This window comes from Bubalus bubalis, chromosome 20 (genome assembly GCF_019923935.1).
Source record: "Bubalus bubalis isolate 160015118507 breed Murrah chromosome 20, NDDB_SH_1, whole genome shotgun sequence".
Classification (NCBI taxonomy): domain Eukaryota; kingdom Metazoa; phylum Chordata; class Mammalia; order Artiodactyla; family Bovidae; genus Bubalus; species Bubalus bubalis.
The window spans coordinates 20,888,874-20,910,882 of record NC_059176.1 but is presented as its reverse complement, the minus strand read 5'-3'; the positions used below and the strand labels follow the sequence as shown (position 1 = coordinate 20,910,882).

The following is a 22,009-nucleotide window of genomic DNA, read 5'->3' as shown; positions in this document are numbered from 1 at the left end:
TTATGTAATGTACATGTGAAAGTTGCTCAGTTGTGTCTGACTTTGTGACCCCCATGGACTGCCCACCAGGCTTCTCTGTCCATGGAACTCTCCAAGTAAGAATACTGGGGTGGGTAACCATTCTCTTCTCCAGGGGATCATCCCAACCCAGGGACTGAACCCAGGTCTCCTGCATTGCAGGCATATTCTTTACCATCACAGCCACCAGAGAATCCCATAGTGTACATACCTTAACTGTATTTTTATCCAAATCTTAGAGCTGTAGATTTAGCTCATTCAACTTATAGAGCATGTCCTTCACATAATCAGACATCATTGTTAAACTAATCAGTCACATCAGAGTTACTTTTCATTAGAAAAGGTATGATTTTATTTTAAAATTCATTACAGTCATGAGTCTAACACTCATCTCACCTCTGAGAGAAGGTTAATTGATTGTATTCTGAGATAGGTTAATTGATTGATAGATGAATGATTGATTGCTAGGTAGGTAGGTGGGTGGCTAGATGGATAAAGTAAGACTTGAATGAATAGATAGATACTTCTCTTGAGTACATCTCCTGGATGAAATTAGGTCCACCTGAATGTTTCTTTCTGAATCTTTTTTGGCTTTTCTGACAGTAGCCTTTCCCTTAGGAAAGTGGTATTCTAGATTGATTCCTATTTTTTAATAATTTGAAGATTTTTGCACCCTGGAACAATGCACCAAAATATGATTTAGGGTAAGGGGTAGTATGACTTTCTCAAAGTGGAGAGGACAGTGGGTGAGGTGAGAAAAGGAGAAATAATTGTCAGACATTAGTGCTGACAGGCAGGTGGCTCAGCTTTAAGAATGAGTATTTGGAAGTTTAGGTTTGGACATTTTCACCCTATTGCTATCTAAGACTATTTATATTCTAGAAAGTCTTTTTGTTCATACTTCAGTTTGAAGACTGCTGGACTATTGTGTTAAAGCTGCTGCTGCTGCTGCTGCTAAGTTGCTTCAGTCATGTCTGACTCTGTGCGACCCCATGGACGGCAGCCCACCAGGCTCCTCCGTCCAAGGGATTCTCCAGGCAAGAACACTGGAGTGGGTTGCCATTTCCTTCTCCAATGCATGAAAGTGAAAAGTGAAAGTGGTGTTGCTCAGTCATGTCCAACTCTTCACGACCCCATGGACTGCAGCATATCAGGCTCCTCCATCCATGGGATTTTCCAGGCAAGAGTACTGGAGTGGGTTGCCATTGCCTTCTCCGGTGTTAAAGCTAGGTCAAGAGGAAGAATGAACGTGGGAGGATGTGAGAAAGCACAATGTCCAAGGAGCTTGAGGTCTACTTTCAAAACCTGTAATTTTAATGGCTTAGGTTTAGTATGTTTTGTTTGTTTGACATTCAGAGACTCTGGGCTGGTTTTTATTGAAAATAGAAAAGTTATGGCACATTTGGGGCTTGTGTCTCCCTCTGGTACAGTGTAAAGAGAGTGGGTTTTGGAGCCCAGCACACCTGGATTCGATTCCTTGCTCTACCATTTACTCACTGTGGCTACAGGCAAGCCAGTATCCTTTCTGTGATCAGATTTCTCATTCGTAAAATCAGAATGACAGACTCTACCTTGCTGACTGTTATAAAGCACTACAGATAACTGGTTCTTTTATTCAACAAATTTTATTTGCCTACCATGTGCCAAGCACTGATCAAAGAGATATTAAGTCCAAAATACCTCAATAAACCAAACAGTGGCAACTAAAGGGGATGTGCTTGAAGGTAGGAAGCCTGTTCTATTCTTCTGTGATGTGTGTGTGTGTGTGTGTGTGTCTCTGTGTATGCTCAGTCACGTCTGACCCCATGGGCTATAGCCTTCCAGGCTCCTCTGTCCACAGAATTTTCCAGGCAAGAATACCTGGAGTGGGTTGCCATTTCCTTCTCCAGGGGATCTTCTCGACCCAGGGATCAAACCTGCATCTCTTGTGTCTTCTGCATTGGTGGGCAGATTCTTTATCACTGCACCACCTGGGAAGCCCCATTCTTCTGTGAGACAAGGCAGTAATCGTAGGGTCAAAAGTGAAGGACAATTGCAAATGTCCAGCCTCTGTTTTTTCCCGAAGCTTCTAGGGTGTTCACAACTAAGCTTAATTTTTCCTCTCTCACCTTTACAAAATGTAATTTTCAGTGAATTAAAGACCTGGCTTTCATGCACATATGAGAGAATATTTGTCAACGTTTTTACCCAGTTTGTTATTTAATGAGAGAACAAATATGAGGGTAAAACTGATTCCACTTGTGGAACAAGAATGCATATAATAACAGTCCATCAAAGAAGATACTACAAAGTAAAAGAATGTTGGAATAAGATAGCTTGGTTAAGTATAAAATGGTTTCTGGCCCATAAGGCAACAAACAGCAAATTTTAGGATTATGTTTTTTTGCTGTGAGCTGAATATTTGTGTCTCTTTGTCAAATTCGTATGTTGAAGTCCTAATGCTCGATGTGATGGCATTAGGAAGTGGGTCCTTTTGGGGGTGTTAAGGTCATGAGGGTGGAGGCAGTAGTGTTTTCATTTATTTATTTATTTTATTTTTATGGGCGTATACTTGCTTTATAAGGTTGTGTTAGTTGCTACTGTACTGCAAATTTAATCAACTATATGTATACATTTATTCCCCCTTTTTTTGGATTTCTTTTCCATTAGGTCACCACAGAGCACTGAGTAGAGTTCCTTGTGCTATACAGGTTCTCATTAGTTATCTATTTTATATAGTATCAGTAGTATATGTATGTCAGAATTGGTGGTTTTATAAAAGAGACCTCAGAGACCTCCCTAGCCCTTCCACCATGAAGGTCACAGTCAGAAGATAGCCAGCTATCAACCAGCAAGGGGCTCAGGGGGTGGTCTCATGAGAAGTTGAATCTGCTAGCACTTTGATGTTGGACTTCCCCAGCCTCTAGAACTGTGAGATCTGTGAGAAATGACAAAATCTAAGGCTTTCTAAAATTTGTAGCTGTATGTGTATCATAGAAGGACATCATAAAGGGTGGAAGTGGTATAGATATAGATACCAAACAGAAGCAGAAGATATTAAGAAGAGGTGGCAAGAATACACAGAACTATACAAAAAAGGTCTTCATGACCCAGATAACCACAATAGTGATCACTCACCCAGAACCAGACATCCTGGAATGTGAAGTCAAGTGTGCCTTAGGAAGCATCAGTACGAACAAAGCTAGTGGAGGTGATGGAATTCCAGTTGAGCTATTTCAAATCCTGAAAGATGATGCTGTGAAAGTGCTGCACACAATATGCCAGCAAATTTGGAAAACTCAGCAGTGGTGACAGGACTGGAAACGATCAGTTTTCATTCCAATCCCAAAGAAAGGCAATGCCAAAGAATGCTCAATCTATCACACAATTGCACTCATCTCACACACTAGTGAAGTAATGCTCAGAATTCTCCAAGCCAGGCTTTAATAGTTTCCAGATGTTCAAGCTGGTTTTAGAAAAGGCATAGGAACCAGAGATCAAATTGCCAACATCTGTGGATCATTGAAAAAGCAAGAGAGTTCCAGAAAAACATCTATTTCTGCTTTATTGACTATGCCAAAGCCTTTGACTGTGTGGATCATAACAAACTGTGGAAAATTTTTCAAGAGATGGGAATACCAGACCACCTGACCTGCCTCCTGAGAAATCTGTATGCAGGTCAAGAAGCAACAGTTAGAACTGGATGTGGAACAACATACTGGTTCCAAATAGGAAAAGGAGTACATCAAGGCTGTATATTGTCACCATGTTTATTTAACTTATATGCAGAGTACATCATGAGAAACACTGGGCTGGATGAAGCACAAGCTGGAATCAAGATTGCTGGGAAAAATATTAATAACCTCAGATATGTAGATGACACAACACTTATGGCAGAAAGTGAAGAGGAACTAAAGAGCCTCTTGATGAAAGTGAAAGAGGAGAGTGAAAAATTTGGCTTAAAACTTAACATTCAGAAAACCAAGATCATGGCATCTGGTCTCATCACTTCATGGCAAATAGATGGGGAAACAATGGAAATAGTGAGAGACTTTATTTTGGGGGGGCTCCAAAATCACTGCAGGTGGTGACTGCAGCCATGAAATTAAAAGGTGCTTGCTCCTTGGGGAAAAAAAACAAACAAACTATGATCGACTAGACAGCATATTAAAAAGCAGAGACATTACTTTGCCAAGGTCTGTCTATTCAAGGCTATGGTTTTTCCTGTAGTCATGTATGGACTATAAAGAAAGCTGAGTACCAAAGAACTGATGCTTTTGAACTGTGGTGTTGGAGAAGACTCTTGAGAGTCCCTTGGGCTGCAAGGAGATCCAATCAGTCCATCCTAAAGGAAATCAGTCCTGAATATTCATTGGAAGGATTGATGCCAATGCTGAAACTCCAATACTTTGTCCACATTGACTCATTTGAAAAGACCCTGATGCTGGAAAAGATTGAAGGTGGTAGGAGAAGGGAATGACAGAGGATGAGATGGTTGGATGGCATCACCAATGATGGACTTGAGTTTGAATAAGCTCTGGGAGTTGGTGATGGACAGGGAGGTCTGGCATGTTGCAGTCTATGGGGTCCCAAAGAGTCGGACACGACTGAGCTACTGAATTGAATTGTGCATCATCACACACTCAATTAGTGCTCCTAAACTTAGGCTTTGGGTAATGCCAAAATTCAAAAAATAATATATTCTACAGCTTAAGAGAGATAAAGAGATATCACTAAGAAAAAAATTAGGAAAAGGAAAAGAGAAGTTTATGACACTTTGGGGGCACCCCATTATAATAATCTCAGAAACTACTTCTCTGTAACTGGGTACATGTATTGTGCATTCCATAGTGTATACTGTGGAATAATGGTAAACACACAAGTATTATCAATTTTGTGACACATTTGCTCAGAAATAGGTGTAATTATTATCTCAACAACCTTGTAGTTGGAACAGACACGTTATGCCTTTCATTTTAAGACTAAAAAAAAACGCGAATTAGGAAGTGGTTCAACAGCAGGGCCGAGACTGTAAATCAGCACAGCTGTCTTGGCTCTAATCTATTCTACCTGACAGGCTGGAGCTGGTTGTAAAAGCTGTCCCCAGTTTCCAGGTGAGTTATGTTCCAAAGGATCATTTGTAGGTCAGTTGTTGTGAACTCCACACATTTTCCCACAGTAATAAATAGCGTGATGAATAAAGGTTATGCCTCCAGCCCAGCCTGCCAAAGCCTTTAACCTATGATGCGTCTATAGTTCGGTGATACAGAATCTTTCCCCATTAATTTCTACTGGAGTTCGTTCAGGGTTCGTTCAGGGTTCATGCTTCCAAAGTATGTAGGGAGCATATTTTTCTGTGCCTTCCCTCCTTCCACTTCAGCACCACTGCTGAGAGTAGAGAACTTTTCAGCTTTAGATGACAGAGGGTAGCACTGGAATGGTTGGTGGAGAGAGGCTATTGTGAGGACAGCTGAGCACACTTGATGCGGAATTTCTGGAGACAGCCCTGACACAGATGCCTGTGCAGGACAGAGGCTGGAACTTTGTGGGAGTGAGTTTGAGGAGGGGATGCCAGGACTGAATCAAATCCTGTGTTGACAAAGGCAGGCAGTTCTTAAAGTGGTAGACCTCTAGCAATGGGAGGACAGTCCTCACCGTGCAAGGTGAGTGTCAGCTCCTTAAATGAGATCAAACAGAACAGATTTGCAGCTACAGTGGTGAGAAAGAACAAAGTCCCTTTTGTTCTTTCTGTGTGGAGTTCAGCTTATTGAATAAACTGGTTGTGTGTGCTTAAATCTCTTTGTTGATTTTTTAAAATGTACTGTCACTGAAATGGAAAATTAAACAATATTGAAAAGCACAAAGAGAAATGTAAAACTCACACAAATCCCTTTCATAATGAGTAAGCATTATTAGTTTAAAAGTTTTGACACAATTGGTGAAACTATTTCAGAAGAAACTACTCCAGAAACTTCTCAATAAGGGAGCCTGAGGTTCGAGCCTTGATGATTAATAATTTTAACATTCCACCCATTATTTTCTCAGATTAGGTGATGTTACAGAATTGCTCCAGCCTTCAATTTGTCATCTAAACATTGGATCATGTAGTTTCTTTACTGAATTTTGTTATCGTGTTGTCACCTTTTCTCAAATTGATATGTAAATACTATGGAACAATGGAGGAAGATTCAATGTCCAAAAGTCTGAGCTAAATTCACAAAATACTGAACAGTGAATGACAGCGTGTCCTTATTTATCCATGTCCTTGCCAACAGTAGGATTTAATAATCTTTTTTTTTCCTGTACTGGTCCATCTGATAAGGGGAAATATTTCTCATTGTTATTTCTAATTGAATTTCTAATTAAGGTTGAATATTTTTCATGTGGGCTTCCCTGGTGGCTCAGATGGCTCCTGCAATGCAGGAGATCTGTGTTTGTTCCTTGGGTTGGGAAGATCCCTTGGAGAAGGGCATGGCAACCCACTCCAGTAGTCTTGCCTGGAGAATCCCATGGACAGAGGAGCCTCGTGAGCTACAGTCCATGGGGTCGCATATTTACAGGACACATGTCTGGTTGAGAGGTATGAACAAGAGTAGATATTTAAAACCTAAGGATATGCAGGTAACAGTAGATTTACTAAGTACTGACAGGGCTCAGTTCATGATGGGCATCGTTAGCGAGGATGTATTGTGTATACTTATTGTCAGGGAGGGTGTTTCTATTTAATAAGCATAATTACACAGTTCCTGAAGGGATGGCAAATCCCATCTAGTAACTGGACTTCTGGAGTTGCACCCGTGGGTCCCCTACTACATTATCCCATATGAAAAGTCTCTGGAGGGTGGACAGGTAGGATTTTTAACAAAAACAAAAAACTACTAACTGTGGCTATATACTTAACCTTAGTTTACACATCTGTAGAATGGAGATACCAGTGCTCATCTCATTGGGCTATTGTGAGTATTTATTGAGAAAGTACATATGAAATCATTAGCCCAGAACATGGTAAACACTCAATAAATATTAGACATTATTTATTATATTTTTGTGTTAAACAAGGAGTTAACTAGGTGATCTCTAAGGCACCTTTCAGAGTTACAGATTTGTGATACTGAAAATATATAGCTTTCCTTATGTGATCTATAATTTAAAGAAAAATTGAGGATATAGCAGCTTTAAAGTGAGCAAAAATGAGCTGGGTAATTACTCTCAATTTAAGTTATGTCCAGGAAAATGAATTGAGTAAGATTGTAATATATAGCATAACCTGTAAGAAGAGGTTCTTACACAAAGACACAGTCAAGCCTCCAGAATAGAGCTGACAACATGTAATGCAAACTATTTAGCTAAGCTTACGCTTTTATGAGAAGTATGGAAAATAGCTCAAAACCTTGAAAATAAATTCTATAGAACAGGAAGAACAGTTATTAGCTATCATTCCTTTTCAGCCTCTACTGAAAATCAACAACTCTTATGGAGAAGTCAACTGTAAATGTTTGCAGCAGTGTTTGAAAAAAAAAGAAAGAAACATAACATTCTTATCAAACAAATTTAGAGCTGTTGACCTATCAATATTTTAGCTCTTCCAAACCAAGTCCAAGTTCAGCTCAGTATATTCAAATATTGAGCATAGTGATTTTCTTAATTAAGAGGAGTTTCAGCATCCAAAGTTATTTATTTGACCCTGGGAAATAAGACCTCTGGTCTTAAAGGAGCTTCCTGGCAAATTTGGAATATAGAAACCTAGAATTTAAAGGAGCTTAGACATGTAATTTTTTCTACAATATTCTTAAGATGATTTGATCTCTGATTAAGTCCTACTTGGAGTTTTGGTCAGTGTTGCAAAGTGAAAGTGAAAGTTAAGTTGCTCAGTCGTGTCCGACCCTTTGTGACCCCGTGGACTGTAGCCTACCAGGCTCCTCCGTCCATGGGATTCTCCAGGCAAGAGTACTGGAGTGGGGTGCCGTTTCCTTCTCCAGGGGAGAAGTCACTGTTGCAAGTGCTTATCAAAACTTCTGATATTCCTTTCCTTCCAGGCACATGGAGGAATGTATGCCCTCATTTCCTGAAAATTAGACATGGCTCTAGACTTGCTTTGGCCAATAAAGTTCAAGTGGAAATGATGTGAATCACTTCTAGGCAGAAACATTCAGAAGCCAACTGGTGACTCAAGCTCTATTTCCTTGCTCAGATGACCCCTGGAGACTTTGGATGGCAGTGTCATAGGATGGTGGATCCTCTGCCATCTTGGGTCTTGGAGTGTTATAGTGGGCAGACCCCTTGGTGGCCTGTGTTGGACAGGTAATGTAAATAGGAGATAAACTTTTGTGTGATTGAGGTTTAGGGTTCTTTGTTGCTGCAGCAGAAACTGGACTAACTTGATCAATATTTTTTAAAACTGTGCTTTTGCATGAGCCCCTTCTATGTCTGGATAAAAACATTATTTTACTATTCTGTCTCATGTGAATTTAAGATGTGACTCCATATTAGAGTAAATGTTTAAAATAAGAAACTGAGAAAAGAGTAAATATTTAACCTTTTAATGCCCTCCAGAGAAGAAGAGATTTGCTCCTTTTGTTCTTCCACATGTCAGAACACAAACATTATGTTCCCCATAAGTCTTCTCCCTGCAACAAAACTCTATTTTCCTTTTTACACATGGTTTCTTGACTTTTTGCCATTCTGGTTACTCTCTGTATAATTTTTGTTTTGCCAATGTTCCATTTAATTCTAATGTCTAGAACTGAATACAATTCTTAGCAAATTAGATACTGCAGGGGGACTCGTTACTTGGCTTTTCTGAGATTTTTGATGATGGTGAATATGGTTATTTACTGTAGGTACATTACTTTAAATCAGATTTAGGTAGGCCTGGCAGTTTTAGATAAGTCTCAGAATTGGGTTTGGTTCAGAAGGATCTGGCCCTCCTCAATCTCCATTGAAAGCTGGTAATCCTTGGTGGGCAATAATACCAGGGGCTTAACATGGATTGCATCTAAGGTCTAACCCTGGATGAAATGGGAGTAATTGACGATTTTCAGTGGGACAGTGATAAACACACATTTATATTATGAACTCTGAAAAAAAGAAAAAGAATAACCACTAGGTGATACACACTTGGGAATGGGTGAGATCAAAGGTAGAGAGACAAGTCAATTATTCAACCAAGCAAGCTACGTAACGTATTGGTTGCTTACTAATGTATTGAATGCTCATGATGGTTGGCTATCAGTGAACAAAATATGTATCTGAAGACAGGAAGGAGGAGATGTAGTAAAGGTTACAGTATAAGTGAGCACACTGAAAGGGCAGAAGGTTAATGTCTGAGGATAGGCTTCCTAAAGTAGCAATTTGAGAACCAGCAGTCTCTAGTAATGACAAAGTCCATGAACATAACAGGAAACCCATCTGGAATGATTTAGAAAATAAACATAGAAGTGTAGAAGTAGGGTTCCCTCTGAACTATATGATCAGGGCTGTTTCCACTGTTTTTCCTATCTCTTTGGATCTTTTTATATGTGAACTATTTCCTTAGGCTGATTTTTCTTATGGTTTCAAGGTAACTATCAGCAGTACTGAAGAATTCTTACTTCCCAGTTTGTCTCTCGTGGGAGAAGTACCTATTTCCCAGAACCACTGAACAGAAGTTCTGAGATTAGTTCTCATAGGATTATTCCTGAATCAATCACTGTGGCTGAGTAAGTGCATGCACTAATTCTGAAGGTAGAGCTAATGTCAGCTTTTCAAAAACACACAAGACAAGTGAAACATAGGTGTCTATTGAAAAAGTGGCCTGTAATTCGCAAGGACTGTGACAGGAGGAATAAATGTGGTATAAACAACTCACACATGCTGACTAAAAAATGTACAGAAAAATGGGACCAGATTCACAGAGGTAGAGAATTTTACACTTGAATGGGGGTGATAATTGTTGGAAAGGGACTTTGGGGAATGAAGAAGATGTGGATATGAACTAAGAGGTTTACATATACTCTGAAATATATGAGGTTGGAGAGAATGCTTTATGTAAGGTGTACAGGGGAAGCAGTTCAGTGGAGAGGGCATTTGTTGCTAGGGGAAGAAATGGAGGTACAGTCAGTGACAGTGGATTTTGAGAAGCCAAGAAAGAGCTTTGTGATTTAAAAATGGCAGCAGAGAAGTGGTGATACCATTAATTCATATGTGGAATGAAGCAGGAGGAGAAAGTCTGGATAGATCTTTCCACATCTCTACCCACAGATGGAGGGTTTTAAGATACATGAGCTGTAGCTCAGAAGAAAGTGGATATTTATATTTGGGCAGAAAATGAGAAAAGCATCAGAGCAGTTTATTAGGATGGAGAATATAGGAGAGTAGCCTCCTCTGTGAAATCTTGTCGGGTTTTTTTTAAGTTGGTTTCACCCTGTTATATAGGTAGTTATTTTTTCCAACAGATAAAGACTTCAGTGAAATGTGAACTAAAAGCAAGATTGCATTATGATCATCTTGAAACCTTTGAAGAATCAGTTTCTGGGACTTCAAATTCCAACCAATAACATTTTGTTCGCATTCATAACCATTTACATATTCATCATTTGCCTACTTGCATATTGGATGGATCCAGTTTCTCCGCGGGTGGCACATTTATAGGTTCCAGCTGCCTTCAGGCCTCTGGTCACAAGAACACTTGCTCTTTCTCATTGCGTTTCTGTATGTTGAGGACCCTTGGCTTGCCCTTTAATTCAACTGAGAGGTTTGAAATTCACCTCCTGGAAGCTGGACACCTGGCTCCATTTGGCTCTGTTTACTCAAGGTCTCTCACTGGCAGTGAAAACCACGGTGCCTCCTGCTGTCCTCTCCCAGAAACCCCTCTTTAACCCCCATTAGGCTTTGTCAAGGTGCATAGCTAGATACAGCTCAGAATCAGGCTGGTTGAGCTCCCCTTTCTCATGCCACATGCCCACAAGACGCTTAATGCTTCCTTCTACTTGGTTGGCTCTCTGTGTTCCTATTCATGATGTATTGTCATGTCTCTTCTCAGGCTTCAGATAATTTTCCATTTTGTAGCCCCTCAAACTCTCATTCCTCTGGTAGGTAAATTCATTTATTTTGACTATTATGTCAGAATATTTTATTCAACAGTATTCTAAAATTTGTGACTCCATACTCCTGTAATCATTTTTTTTTCAGCTCTGGTATTTATTAGTTTCTGTCTCATGTGGTTGCACATTTGTCTAATCTGAATGTGTGCACATAACACTCATAATACATGTCTGCCATTGTCTTCAGGTTTACTTTCTATGCTTGACCACAATTTCTTTTCTATCTGTACTCTCTATGGTACCAGGACAGTGCCTTGTCTACAACTGTCACTCAAACATTTGACAAAATAAATTTATGTTCAGACAAGTGCATATCTAATTATTTTATCAATTATGTGGTAGGGGAAATGGAATTTAACTTCCTTTGAAATATTTTTATATTACTGTTATCATTAAGCCAAGTATTTCACATTTCTTTACTGTTAGAAACAAGGTAATATATCCGATACTTTGGCCCTGATTTCTGTACTAGATCTGTAGCAGGCTTGCCTCTAGTGATTCTCTTACAGCCATGATAACAAAATTGCTAAGTTCCAAGTACTAATCTATTAAGCCTGGATTCTTCCTTAAAACCCTTCTCCTTACTGTGCTATTGATAACTACCACAAGTGATTAGAGCAGGGACATAATATTGAATATTTAATGGTTTGCTGGACCAAGTGAGAATACTATATGTGAGTCCTGACTTTAATAATTAAAAAATATCCTCTCTACTTAAGTGCCAAAGAGTTCTTTTGGCAGGGATGCGTCTAACGTGGTCTGTGATGTTCATGAGGAAATAAACAGGGAAAAGTAAGATAACTTTTTTTTTTACTATAATGAATGGGTTGACTACTGAAACATTGTAAATAGAATGTACCTGGGTTTAGAGAAAATGCTGTAAATTCTTATACCTCATTTTGTTGTTGTTCAGTCACTAAATTCTGTCCATCTCTTTGTGACCCCATGGATTGTAGCCTGCCAGGCTCCTCTGTCCATGGGATTTCCCAGGCAAGAATACTGGAATAGGTTGCCATTTCCTTTTCCAGGGGATCTTCCCAACCCTGGGATTGAACTTGCATCTCCTGCTTGGCAGGTGAATTCTTGACCACTGAGCCACTCACCAGTAGGTTATTCTAGAAATATGTTACAAACAATAGCGTTGGAAGTTTTACTATCAGATGCAATTTAATTCTTTACTTTTTTTTAAACATAGAGCTACTAACCTCCCTCTCAACTACAATATAATATTCCTAAATTTTCAGCTTATTACCCTTTCATATTAAACAACAATGGTACTATTAACACAATGGCTGTTAATCTAGTGGAATATTTTTAGTTTTACAGGGCTGTCTATGTAAATAATCATTAATCTTTAGAATATTAAGACAAAAGCTTTAGAAATACTCAGTTACTAACTTTTCAAGATATTGTAAAACTGAGTTCTAAAGGCAGAAACACCACAAAGTTTTAAATTTTTGTCATGTGATGAATATGAAGGAATAAGAATTTGACTCAGTAACCTTTGCGTTCTTTAGCTGTCAGTTCATATTCTCATTGTTGACCTAAATTTATAGACACTCTGAGAAGAGTCTTTAGGGAAACATTTCCTTATGTATATAAAGAGTAAATATTTTCTTGGGGGAAATTTTTGCCCTAACTTTTACCACTCAAGAAATTTAGTTTCATTGAGGATGTATTTAGAAATTTAGATTTTTCAAAAGATCTTTTCAATGATTTCCTAAAAGAATAATTTTAAGGAAAAGATGGTTATAATATAGATTCCCTTCCCCTAGAGCAAAAACTAAGAAAATGCCTAATATGAAGACTTTAAAAAATTTAATCCCAGATACAGCAAAGCATAAAATTGTAGGTTTGAGAATAGGAACTGATTTGTTAAAATGGCCAAAATAATAAAGGTTAAAGTCAAAGAAGAAAATTATGCATTCTGATAAATTCCCATGACCAAGCAGATTGATTTGGTATTTCATTTCTTGATCATTTTAATTATCCTAAAGGTTTAGAGAGTGAACTGTGCTTCAACTGATGAAAATTATAACTTTGCAAGATGTGGAATTCACAGTCTTTTTACTTGGACTGTTGAAAAATAAATTCTGCGTCTTTAAAGTAAATCTATTTTAATTAGCCTTTTCAAAGATTTAAAATTCTATTAAAAACTAAGCAAAGCAAAGAGATTTTAATGAAATTGTGTATTTTAACATACACTGCTAACTCTTCAGTTCAGTTCAGCAGCTCAGTTGTGTCCGACTCTGCGACCCCATGAATCGCAGCACACCAGGCCTCCCTGTCCATCACCAATTCCCGGAGTTCACTCAAACTCACATCCATAGAGTTGGTGATGCCATCCAGCCATCTCATCTTCTGTCGTCCCCTTCTCCTCCTGCCCCAATCCCTCCCGGCATCAGAGTCTTTTCCAATGAGTCAACTCTTTGCATGAGGTGGCCAAAGTATTAGAGTTTCAGCTTTAGGATCATTCCTTCCAAAGAACACCCAGGGCTGATCTCCTTCAGAATGGACTGGTTGGATCTCCTTGCAGTCCAAGGGACTCTCAGGAGTCTTCTCCAACACCACAGTTCAAAAGCATCAATTCTTTGGCTCTTAGACTAAAGGAAAAAACTATTGAAATTTTTTACTAAACAATTTCCTTCTAAACATATTATCAATTATTATAGAAAAGCACCAATATGTTAACCTTTATTAGATCAATTTTGTTGAAATAAGACTGATGCAACTTAGTTTAATATGATCAAAACAGGATAGATGCATAGTATCCTCTTATATCTTATTGGTAAAGGAAGAAAATTAATGAGGAAAATTTTAAGTGGTATTCAAAGAGTGAAATCTTTCATGAAACATTTCATTTTCTGTGGGATGATATTTACACATATTCAGTATAAGATAAATGGGGAAAAAGTGGAAACAGTGACAGAATTTATTTTCTTGGACTCCAAAATCACTGTAGATGTTGACTGCAGCCACAAATTAAAAGATGCATGCACCTTAGAAGAAAAGCTATGACAAACCTAGAAAGTGTATTAAAAAGCAGAGACATCACTTTGCTGACAAAGTTACCTTTAGTCATAGCTATGGCTTTCCTAGTAGTCATGTATGGACATGAGTTGGACCATGAAGAAAGTCAAAGAATTGATGCTTTCGAAATGGTGCTGGAGGAGATTCTTGAGAGTCCCTTGGACAATAAGGAGATCAAACCAGTCAATTCTAAAGGAAATCAATCCTGAATATTCATTGGAAGGACTGATGCTGAAGCTGAAGCTCCAATACTTTGGCCACCTGATGGGAAGAGCCAACTCACTGGAAAAGACTGATGCTGGGAAAGACTGTAGGCAGGAGAAGGGGGCAACAGAAGATGAAATGGTTGGATGGTATCACTGACTCAATGGACATGAGTTTGCGCAAACTCTGGGAGATAGTGAAGGACAGGGAAATCGAGTGCTACAGTACATGGAGTCATAAACAGTTGGACATGACTGAGTGATTGAACAACAAGTACAAAGTAAAACCACAAATTATCCATGGAATGTTAAAATTGAGTATCACTTTTGGCAGGCAAACTAATGACTTCTAAATGTTGTTCTAGTCTCCAGAATCTGTGAATAGGTTACATTATGTGGCAAAGGGTGATTAAAATAGAAGATTGAATTAAGTTTGCTAATTAGCTTATAAAACAGGTGGATTAATCTGGATTATTCAGGTTGGCCCAATCACAAGGGTCCTTAAAAGTTTAGAGAGGAGCAGAATAATGATTGTCAGAGTGAATGCCATGTGAGAAAGGCTCAAATTGCCATTGCTGGCTTTCAGGCAGAAGAAGGCCAGTAGCCAAGAAATGCTTGTAGAAGCTGGCAAAAGCAAGGAAACAACTCCTTTAGAGAGTCTAGAAAGGAGCACAGTCCTGCTGTGAGATCATTGTCCAGTGAAACCCCTTTCTGACTTTTCATCTCCAGAACTGCAAGATTATAGATTTGTGTTGTTTTGCACCACTAAATTTGTTAGAATTGAAAATGAACACAACTATAGTGATATATATATATTTGAAATCTTAAATTTAAAAAATTTGAGACCAGTTTGAAGGAGAAGTGACTGGCAGCAACAGTTGCCACACTTACTATTAGTAACAATGGTTACTCTTTTCAGGTTTATAAAATGCTTCTACAGGGGTCTCCCATGGGCCTTTCATGGGGGCTTCATTGTAACTAGCCAGGTAGAAGAGACAACTCTCATGCATATTTTACAGATGAGGAAACCAAACCTTTGAGAGATGATGGCACAGACAGAGCTGAAGTACCATCCCCATCTTCCTTTGCTAAAGCCTGGGCACATTAGCATGCTAGACCATGACTAGTAGACGTAAGACTTTCAGCAAACACGAGTCTTTTTTCTGTATCCAAGGGCTTAATTACAGTTTGGAGGATTGGCAGCTACTTAGGTTTCAAAGCAACTCTAACTTCTAATCTCTTGGAATCTGTTCTCAATAAATTTAGGGTTTTGTTTGTATCTCTGGATACAAAGATACTACAGAGTTCCTATTATGACCTTGAGAAATTATGAACAATTTCATTTGTTTTCTGAGTCAAGAAAATTTAGTACTTGTTCAGCTGCTGGGAAAATTGAGAATAAATTACTCTCTTGCTATGGTTTAATTTTTTTCAAGTTTCAATTTATTTGTAGAATTCATTTCATTTTAAATTTAATATTATTGAACTAATTCAGTTTCTAACCTAATTTGTATCAGTCATGGAGTAGAAATGTTAGGCCATTATTCAAGACTGAATGTGAAAGTGTTAGTCACTCAGTCTTGCCCGGCTGTTTGCAAATCCCATGGACTGCAACCTGCTAGGTTCCTCTGTCCATGGGATTCTCCAGGCAAGAAAACTGGCATGGGTTGTCATTTCCTTCTCCAGGGATATCTTGCTGATCCAGGGATTGAACCTGGGTCTCCTGCATTGCAGGCAGATTCTTTATCATCTGAGCCACCAGGGAAGCCTCTTATAAAATATTAATAGTAGGTAAAAGATTATTAATAGATTCTGTCATGGAACATGGTTAGTTAGTGGGTCCGTGTTGGTGGTGCTTACAAGTGTGGGTTGCCTGAATTTGAATTCTGGCTTCCTCCTTACTAGTTGTGTGACTTTGGGCAAGGTATTTATCATTTTTAAAATTGTTATTTATGAATTTTTGGCTGTGCTGGGTCTTTGTTGCTGTGCATGGGCTTTCTCTAGCTGTGGTGAGCGGAGGCTACTCTCCAGTTGCCGTGAACTGGTTTCCTATTGCGGTGGCTTCTCTTGTTGCAAAGCATGGGCTCTAGAGTGTGGGCTTTTGTAGTTGTGGTGCATGAGCTCAGTTGTCCCATGGCATGTGGAATCTTCCTGGACCAGGGATCTGACCTGTGTCCCCTGCTTTGGCAGACAAATTCTTAACCAATGGATGGCCAAGGAAGTCCGGTATTAATTATTTTGTACTATCAATTCTTCATCTTAAAAAGAGGATTATAAAAGTTATTAACTTAGAGAGTTTACATGAGAATTGAGATAATATGTGGAAAATATTTTAAGTCGTGCTATATAAATGTGGTTGTTATTATACAAATCCTGTTTAAAATCATTACTTTTATTTTATTTTTTTTTTCTTTTTTTTTTTTAATTTTATTTTATTTTTAAACTTTACATAACTGTATTAGATTTGCCAAATATCAAAATGAATCCGCCACAGGTTTACATGTGTTCCCCATCCTGAACCCTCCTCCCTCCTCCCTCCCCATTCCATCCCTCTGGGTCGTCCCAGTGCACCAGCCCCAAGCATCCAGTATCGTGCATCGAACCTGGACTGGCAACTCATTTCATACATGATATTTTACATGTTTCAATGCCATTCTCCCAAATCTTCCCACCCTCTCCCTCTCCCACAGAGTCCATAAGACTGTTCTATACATCAGTGTCTCTTTTGCTGTCTCGTACACAGGGTTATTGTTACCATCTTTCTAAATTCCATATATATGCGTTAGTATACTGTATTGGTGTTTTTCTTTCTGGCTTACTTCACTCTGTATAATAGGCTCCAGTTTCATCCACCTCGTTAGAACTGATTCAAATGTATTCTTTTTAATGGCTGAATAATACTCCATTGTGTATATGTACCACAGCTTTCTTATCCATTCATCTGCTGATGGACATCTAGGTTGCTTCCATGTCCTGGCTATTATAAACAGTGCTGCGATGAACATTGGGGTACTCGTGTCTCTTTCCCTTCTGGTTTTCTCAGTGTGTATGCCCAGCAGTGGGATTGCTGGATCATAAGGCATGTCTATTTCCAGTTTTTTAAGGAATCTCCACACTGTTCTCCATAGTGGCTGTACTAGTTTGCATTCCCACCAACAGTGTAAGAGGGTTCCCTTTTCTCCACACCCTCTCCAGCATTTATTACTTGTAGACTTTTGGATCGCAGCCATTCTGACTGGTGTGAAATGGTACCTCATAGTGGTTTTGATTTGCATTTCTCTGATAATGAGTGATGTTGAGCATCTTTTCATGTGTTTGTTAGCCATCTGTATGTCTTCTTTGGAGAAATGTCTATTTAGTTCTTTGGCCCATTTTTTGATTGGGTCATTTATTTTTCTGGAGTTGAGCTGTAGGAGTTGCTTGTATATTCTGGAGATTAGTTGTTTGTCAGTTGCTTCATTTGCTATTATCTTCTCCCATTCTGAAGGCTGTCTTTTCACCTTGCTAATAGTTTCCTTTGATGTGCAGAAGCTTTTAAGGTTAATTAGGTCCCATTTGTTTATTTTTGCTTTTATTTCCAATATTCTGGGAGGTGGGTCATAGAGGATCCTGCTGTGATGTATGTCAGAGAGTGTTTTGCCTATGTTCTCCTCTAGGAGTTTTATAGTTTCTGGTCTTACGTTTAGATCTTTAATCCATTTTGAGTTTATTTTTGTGTATGGTGTTAGAAAGTGTTCTAGTTTCATTCTTTTACAAGTGGTTGACCAGAGTTCCCAGCACCACTTGTTAAAGAGATTGTCTTTAATCCATTGTATATTCTTGCCTCCTTTGTCGAAGATAAGGTGTCCATATGTGCGTGGATTTATCTCTGGGCTTTCTATTTTGTTCCATTGATCTATATTTCTGTCTTTGTGCCAGTACCATACTGTCTTGATAACTGTGGCTTTGTAGTAGAGCCTGAAGTCAGGTAGGTTGATTCCTCCCGTTCCATTCTTCTTTCTCAAGATCGCTTTGGCTATTCGAGGTTTTTTGTTTTTCCATACAAATTGTGAAATTATTTGTTCTAGCTCTGTGAAAAATGCTGTTGGTAGCTTGATAGGGATTGCATTGAATCTATAGATTGCTTTGGGAAGTATACTCATTTTCACTACATTGATTCTTCCAATCCATGAACATGGTATATTTCTCCATCTGTTAGTGTCCTCTTTGATTTCTTTCACCAGTGTTTTATAGTTTTCTATATATAGGTCTTTAGTTTCTTTAGGTAGATATATTCCTAAGTATTTTATTCTTTCCGTTGCAATGGTGAATGGAATTGTTTCCTTAATTTCTCTTTCTGTTTTCTCATTATTAGTGTATAGGAATGCAAGGGATTTCTGTGTGTTGATTTTATATCCTGCAACTTTACTATAGTCATTGATTAGTTCTAGTAATTTTCTGGTGGAGTCTTTAGGGTTTTCTATGTAGAGGATCATGTCATCTGCAAACAGTGAGAGCTTTACTTCTTCTTTTCCAATTTGGATTCCTTTTATTTCTTTTTCTGCTCTGATTGCTGTGGCCAAAACTTCCAAAACTATGTTGAATAGTAATGGGGAAAGTGGGCACCCTTGTCTTGTTCCTGACTTTAGAGGAAATGCTTTCAATTTTTCACCATTGAGGATAATGTTTGCTGTGGGTTTGTCATATATAGCTTTGATTATGTTGAGGTATGTTCCTTCTATTCCTGCTTTCTGGAGAGTTTTTATCATAAATGGATGTTGAATTTTGTCAAAGGCTTTCTCTGCATCTATTGAGATAATCATATGGTTTTTATTTTTCAATTTGTTAATGTGGTGTATTACATTGATTGATTTGCGGATATTGAAGAATCCTTGCATCCCTGGGATAAAGCCCACTTGGTCATGGTGTATGATCTTTTTAATGTGTTGTTGGATTCTGTTTGCTAGAATTTTGTTAAGGATTTTTGCATCTATGTTCATCAGTGATATTGGCCTGTAGTTTTCTTTTTTTGTGGGATCTTTGTCAGGTTTTGGTATTAGGGTGATGGTGGCCTCATAGAATGAGTTTGGAAGTTTACCATCCTCTGCAATTTTCTGGAAGAGTTTGAGCAGGATAGGTGTTAGCTCTTCTCTAAATTTTTGGTAGAATTCAGCTGTGAAGCCGTCTGGACCTGGGCTTTTGTTTGCTGGAAGATTTTTGATTACAGTTTCAATTTCCGTGCTTGTGATGGGTCTGTTAAGATTTTCTATTTCTTCCTGATCGAGTTTTGGAAAGTTGTACTTTTCTAAGAATTTGTCCATTTCTTCCTCGTTGTCCATTTTATTGGCATATAATTGTTGATAGTAGTCTCTTATGATCCTTTGTATTTCTGTGTTGTCTGTTGTGATCTCTCCATTTTCATTTCTAATTTTATTGATTTGATTTTTCTCCCTTTGTTTCTTGATGAGTCTGGCTAATGGTTTGTCAATTTTATTTATCCTTTCAAAGAACCAGCTTTTGGTTTTGTTGATTTTTGCTATGGTCTCTTTTGTTTCTTTTGCATTTATTTCAGCTCTAATTTTTAAGATTTCTTTCCTTCTACTAACCCTGGGGTTCTTCATTTCTTCCTTTTCTAGTTGCTTTAGGTGTAGAGTTAGGTTATTTATTTGACTTTTTTCTTGTTTTTTGAGGTGTGCCTGTATTGCTATGAACTTTCCCCTTAGGACTGCTTTTACCGTGTCCCACAGGTTTTGGGTTGTTGTGTTTTCATTTTCATTCGTTTCTATGCAAATTTTGATTTCTTTTTTGATTTCTTCTGTGATTTGTTGGTTATTCAGCAGCATGTTGTTCAGCCTCCATATGTTGGATTTTTTAATAGTTTTTCTCCTGTAATTGAGATCTAATCTTACTGCATTGTGGTCAGAAAAGATGCTTGGAATGATTTCTATTTTTTTGAATTTACCAAGGCTAGCTTTATGGCCTAGGATGTGATCTATCCTGGAGAAGGTTCCATGTGCGCTTGAGAAGAAGGTGAAATTCATTGTTTTGGGATGGAATGTCCTATAGATATCAATTAGGTCTAACTGGTCTATTGTATCGTTTAAAGTTTGTGTTTCCTTGTTAATTTTCTGTTTAGTTGATCTATCCATAGGTGTGAGTGGGGTATTAAAGTCTCCCACTATTATTGTGTTATTGTTAATTTCTCCTTTCATACTTGTTAGTATTTGTCTTACATACTGCGGTGCTCCCGTGTTGGGTGCATATATATTTATAATTGTTATATCTTCTTCTTGGATTGATCCTTTGATCATTATGTAGTGACCATCTTTGTCTCTTTTCACAGTCTTTGTTTTAAAGTCTATTTTATCTGATATGAGTATTGCTACTCCTGCTTTCTTTTGGTCCCTATTCGCATGGAAAATCTTTTTCCAGCCCTTCACTTTCAGTCTGTATGTGTCCCCTGTTTTGAGGTGGGTCTCTTGTAGACAACATATGCAGGGGTCTTGTTTTTGTATCCATTCAGCCAGTCTTTGTCTTTTGGTTGGGGCATTCAACCCATTTACGTTTAAGGTAATTACTGATAAGTATGACCCCGTTTCCATTTACTTTATTGTTTTGGTTTCGAATTTATACACCGTTTTTGTGTTTCCTGTCTAGAGAATATCCTTTAGTATTTGTTGGAGAGCTGGTTTGGTGGTGCAGAATTCTCTCAGCTTTTGCTTGTCTGAAAAGCTTTTGATTTCTCCTTCATACTTGAATGAGATCCTTGCTGGGTACAATAATCTGGGCTGTAGGTTATTTTCTTTCATCATTTTAAGTATGTCTTGCCATTCCCTCCTGGCTTGAAGAGTTTCTATTGAAAGATCAGCTGTTATCCTTATGGGAATTCCCTTGTGTGTTATTTGTTGTTTTTCCCTTGCTGCTTTTAATATTTGTTCTTTGTGTTTGATCTTTGTTAATTTGATTACTATGTGTCTTGGGGTGTTTCGCCTTGGGTTTATCCTGTTTGGGACTCTCTGGGTTTCTTGGACTTGGGTGATTATTTCCTTCCCCATTTTAGGGAAGTTTTCAACTATTATCTCCTCAAGTATTTTCTCATGGTCTTTCTTTTTGTCTTCTTCTTCTGGGACCCCTATGATTCGAATGTTGTAGCGTTTAATATTGTCCTGGAGGTCTCTGAGATTGTCTTTTAATTCGTTTTTCTTTTATCCTCTCTGATTCATTTATTTCTACCATTCTATCTTCTAATTCACTAATCCTATCTTCTGCCTCTGTTATTCTACTATTTGTTGCCTCCAGAGTGTTTTTAATTTCACTTATTGCATTATTCATTATATATTGACTCTTTTTTATTTCTTCTAAGTCCTTGTTAAACCTTTCTTGCATCTTCTCAATCCTTGCCTCCAGGCTATTTATCTGTGATTCCATTTTAATTTCAAGATTTTGGATCAATTTCACTATCATTATTCGGAATTCTTTATCAGGTAGATTCCCTATCTCTTCCTCTTTTGTTTGGTTTGGTGGGCATTTATCCTGTTCCTTTATCTGCTGGCTATTCCTCTGTCTCTTCATCTTGTTTAAATTGCTGAGTTTGGGGTGTCCTTTCTGTATTCTGGCAGTTTGTGGAGTTCTCTTTATTGTGGCGTTTCCTCGCTGTGTGTGGGTTTGTACAGGTGGCTTGTCAAGGTTTCCTGGTTAGGGAAGCTTGTGTTGATGTTC

At 38.3% G+C, this 22,009-nt stretch overlaps 1 long non-coding RNA gene across 1 annotated transcript in view; it reads left to right on the top strand.

Moving 5' to 3' along the window:
• The window catches only part of LOC123330751, a 40,780-nt gene that overhangs the window by 4,245 nt on the left and 14,526 nt on the right, over positions 1-22,009 (top strand). Inside the window, exon 2 of the long non-coding RNA XR_006546855.2 lies at positions 8,034-8,298. This is a non-coding gene — a long non-coding RNA (uncharacterized LOC123330751). The remainder of the gene's footprint in view (positions 1-8,033; positions 8,299-22,009) is intronic.